Source organism: Setaria viridis, chromosome 5 (genome assembly GCF_005286985.2).
Source record: "Setaria viridis chromosome 5, Setaria_viridis_v4.0, whole genome shotgun sequence".
NCBI lineage: Eukaryota > Viridiplantae > Streptophyta > Magnoliopsida > Poales > Poaceae > Setaria > Setaria viridis.
Genome location: NC_048267.2, coordinates 13,724,589 through 13,729,768, shown reverse-complemented (window position 1 = coordinate 13,729,768; position 5,180 = coordinate 13,724,589).

The following is a 5,180-nucleotide window of genomic DNA, read 5'->3' as shown; positions in this document are numbered from 1 at the left end:
ACCGCGAGGGGTCGGGCCCGTCCGACCCCTCTCGCCTAGGGGTTGGGCGAGGCGGAACTCTCTCGGCTGGGATGAGGAGCGACCTCGTCGGGTCGGGCGCGTCCGACCCTGTGACCCGGGGGTCGGGCCAAGTTGGTGGAGGTCACTGTTGCTGGAGGTGGGCTCGGGGCCCTTATGACTGTCGTTTAAGGAATATAAGCAGGTCGTTAATATTTCCCCCCAATAGGTATTGTTTGAGCTCGGTAAACGAGGGCCTATCTTGATTCTTGCTGCCACCTTTCTTGGATGACTGTGACATTTCCACGATAGTATTGTCTGGCTTTCGCTTGCGGTTGTGACCTTCCAAGTAGTTATTTCAGTTGTCATTGTTGGGATGATCGTTGCGGTTCTTGTTGTTGCATTGGCCATTGTTCTAATTATTATTGTTCTGACCTTGTTGCGATTGGACTTGAACCTTTCGATCTCCTTGTCTTCTTTATCTACCCACATCTGTACCATGATCTTGAGGGATTTGACTTCAGCAGGGCATCTTCTGCTGAAGTCCTAGAACATCTGACGGTCGTGGAGGCTATTCTGGAAGTATTCAATAACATCACGCTCCGTGATGTCCATGATTGTGACTTCTTGTCAAAGAAGCGACGTAAGTAGCTTCACAAGGTCTCACCTTCTTGTTGCTTGACCTAGGACAAGTCGATCCTATTGCTAGGACATTGCATTGCTCGTGCATAGTTTTTGGTGAATGCTACCTTGAGGTCCTTCCATGAGTTGATGGAGTTCTTGTCCAACGATTCGAGCCAAGTGAGTGACGCCGCCTCCAAGCAGATGGGGAGATAGATGACTTTGCTATCGTCGTTTTCCTCAGCTGCTTGTACTGACAGCGAGTAGCATCGGAGCCATTGGAGTGGGTCCTGCTTACCATCGTACTTGGTGATACCCGGAGGTTTGAACTTTTTGGGTAGAGTTGTCCTTCTCACACGTGTTGATAAGGTGGGGAACCCGTCAATATCATCTCTTGGGTGTTCAACTTGTTCGCGCTTGCGGCGGTGTCTGTAGGCGTTCGGGTTCTTGGTTAGCCCCACGGTGGCCACGGCCTCCCAAGGGTCCTGCCTGACTATCCTCAGCTCCAGCTTGGCTTGGTCTAGCGCCTCCGAGTTGATTGGGTCTGGATGGAGGGCCTCTATGGCTACTGCCATGTTGACTTCGCTAGGATGCGATGTGTTGGACTAACTGTATTGGATTCTGCAGGTCGAGTTGTTCATATGTGCATTCTGCCAGTTCAGCTAACTTTCTAGTATACTCATTCTACGGCATCGCGTGGGTGATGACATCAATAGATGCGATGGTGGTGAGGGGAGTACGATGGTGACGCGTTTGAACTGTTTCAAAGGCATTATCTAGGCTCATGATTGGTAGGTCCGCTGCAAGGCGATGGCAGTGCTCTACTCTTGTGCCGTGTCTTGGTCGTCGTCGAGTTCTTTGAGCTTTAGTTTCTTCTCCGACAACGTTGGCGGTGAGCTCATCTTGTGAGACGTCATCCGGGTAACGCTCATGTCACGGGTTTCTATCCCTTTGCTCTTTGTCTACGTCCTCTTGTCCAGTAATGAGAGCGAAGAGTTCTCGTTTTGGGAAATAGCTTCCCGAGCATGAAGTGATGACCTCCGTGGTGCCGCCTTCCTCGTAGATGGGTGATAGAGAAGCTCCCTCTTGGTACGGGAGAGTGTCAGGGTAGGCGATGAGGCGCGAATTGTCATCCTTGGCGAGAGCGGGTGGCTTCATGTTGGGCTAGTAGACGAATCTGCCTTGGGGAGTTGATGTGATTACAAGGCCCTGCTGTGGACCAAATAAAAGAGTTTCCTCATTCGGGGCCGAGTAGTAGTTGAGGTCCTCGATCATATCCATATCGGACTATGATCTGGACAAGGCAACCTAATAGGTAGTGGTTGTGTTGTGGAGTCCGAACAGGAATCAACTCGGGTAGTATTCTCACTCGCATGATTGCTTATGTGTCGGCTCGTGAAAGTTAATCCGACAGGTGGAAGAAGTCGAATTGAATTCGGAGTCATCCTCCAAGCCTCTTATTAAGTCAGAAATTGAAATTTCCCCAAAATTCTCGACGAGATCCTCCAGAGCTTGGTTCTGGAGCTTCATGGTTTGCTGCTTGTTCTCTAGGGTCGACGTAATATGGCGGTGGAAATTTCCAGCGCCATCTGCGATGCAAACTAAGGAGCCAAAGATGAACGTCGCACCTGCTTCAAATGCGACGATTGGCTTGATGATGACTTGTGCCATCAAGTTCGCCAGTAGATTCTCAGCGAGTTCCCCTACCTGGCGCGCCAACTGTCAATGTTTAAACTTGGCAACCTACCAAGGGGGATGCCCGAGGTAGTGTTTTGGTTAGTGGGACTCGCAGAGATCAGGAACTCAAAGGTAAACTCAAACACACAATTTAGACAGGTTCGGGCCGCTGAATAGCGTAATACCCTACGTCATGTGTGTTGGTTGAATTGAATTGCTTTGGATGGGGTCCCTACCTCGCCTTATATTGCCGGGGGCAAGGTTTTAGGTTGGTTGGTTACAAGAATACTAGTCGAATTCGACAAGACAAGTTCTACTCTTATTACTACAAGTACTTTTTCTAATCCTCGACTAGTTCCTATCTTTCCATGTAGATAACGCCGTCCTACACCATAGCCTCCATGTCAGATACGTCTCGGTATCCAGCCCCATATTTAGGACTGTCCAAACCTTATGTTGAGCCCATAGATGTATGTACGACACCATGCAATCCTACTAGGATTCTTCCTTGTAACCGACTAGTAATCCCACCCCCTGGAGTATATAAAGGAGGGCAGGGGTCCCTAGATCGGTGGGCCAAGACATCATAGAATCACAACAGAGGACCAAATCCTCAAGCCTAAACCAAGGCAAAACAACACCCAAGTGTAGGATGCAATATACAACACCCCAAACAGGACGTAGAGTATTAAGCTACACTTGCAGCCCGAACCTGTATAAATCTGTGTCTTGTGTCCTCCCTTTTACCTTCGAGTTCCAGGTCTGATGATTCCCCACCATCAATCTACTACCTTGGGATACCCCTTCGAGATGATCGTCGAGCTTGAAGGACCTCATCACAATGTACTGCGTCGGAGTCCGAGGCGAAGTCGCCAGATAGGTGAATTCTAAGCTAGCATCTGTCCTCGCCGAATTGAAATTCAAAACACAGTGCGGAGTGGAGCAATTCACCTGCTGCTGATCGTCTCCAAGCATCAAGATCGAGATGGGATAGATATGGACGGCATCAAGACAGAATCCTACAAAGAATCAATTTCCTTCGTCAAGTCTGAAGTAGAGATTAGCTTTGTTGATCGGAGACGGAAAAGCACACCAAGCATCGAAATAAAGAAACAATTACCGCTATTCCCTCTGGCGCTAGAAATCAATGGTGTATTCAGATATGCGCACACCAAAAAAGCTACCTGAAGGACTTCAGCTTGCGTGGCAACACCAACAAATCTCTGACGATGCGATCGACTACTTCTTGAAGAGTAAGATGTTTACGCTGGCTCGCTAACGACTACTTCAACTACTCATCCTGACTAGAAAACTAGTCGAGAGCGGGCCACATACCGTTGACAACTAGTCAGAATCAACTCCGACTAGTTGGCTTTATCAACAACTATCGTGGCTTCATCAACAATCGTCCATTAATCAAGCTAAATCATTTTTTTAATTATTTTGTATAATTTTTTTGGCTTATTTTCTGCATGCAGGGCAACGTGCTGAGTAGTGTACGCCTCTCGACAGAAATTACCCTCCAAAGCTATACTTTGCCAATTATTCCTGGGGCATGTTAACCGACAGCCATAAGCTTGGTACATTGAATTACGGAGGCTATCGCCACAGGTTTGGTGCATTGAGTTCCGGAAGCTCTGCCAAAAATCTTGGTACATCGAATTTCGGAGGCTACGGCCACGGGTTTGGTGCACTGAGTGCTGGAGGCTCGCAGCAACTACACCCTAAGGAGGCACAAATCCTATACGTGGCAACACGCGCTCTCCTCGCCAAAAAGGCACAAAAATCTTAATGACTATTTTACACGCAATCGCGCAAAATGTCTTCTCTTAGCGGCTGCTAATATACTTGAGCTGAACATGTCTCAATTCATGAAAGCCTTGGATCTTCTATCATGCCTAAATGCTAGGACATGAGACAAAGATCTCCATAGCAGCAATGCCAGTACACGTACACGAGACAACATCTCACATGCAGTGGCAATGGCTAAACAGGGATTGAGAGCCTAAATGTAATAGGCTAGCTCATCGGGAAAAAAAATATGGCCGAAACAAGAGCATGACACACAACATTTACATTACATTCATCATTGAATAAATTTCAGTAGTTTCAATATTCCACAATATGCTACATAAATGTATGCATTTTTTTTCAGATCAAGCTTCGGTGACGACTCTCCAGGACGCTCAGCGTACCTCCAATGGCTCCGCTAGCTCCCAGGCTTGGGGGCTAAGCACCTTTTACTACTCAGAATATCTCCAATGGCTCAGCTAGCTTCAAAGCTCGGTGGCTAAGCGTCAAATAACTACTCGATGTGGCTCCTACGGCTCACCTAGCGCATAAGCTTGCGGGCTGGACACCGCGAAACTACTCAAATGACGATTGGCATGAAGACTAAAGCTCACTAGGCCCTTGAATTGGTTATTTAATCATTCCAAGGCTCGGGAGCTGATAAGCTAGACCCAACAGTTGATTTTTTTCAAGACGAAAGAAGAAGATTCAAGATTTTATTGACCCTCAGCCTGATTGTTCGATTCAACCTAAGGCTCGAGGGCTACTCTATATGAAGTGCGACTTTCGCCACCCTCCATATCAGGTTCGAAAGATGAAAATTACAAAATCAAGATGATGAAGGGCTTAGCCTCATGGCAGTTTTGAGGAACTTTGAAGATTCAACCACACAAAGTACTCGAGGACCACTAAACTATTCGGTGAGGATCTAAAACATACTCTAAGACTGTTGTATTTGACTATGAAGCACTCGGGGGCTTGTTAGGGATAGATCCCCAATATCCGCAAGAAAGTAAGAAGATGGACTCTTACTAGTATTCCCCTATAATCCTACTAGGACTCATACCTTGTAATCCTACTAGGACTCCTCCTTG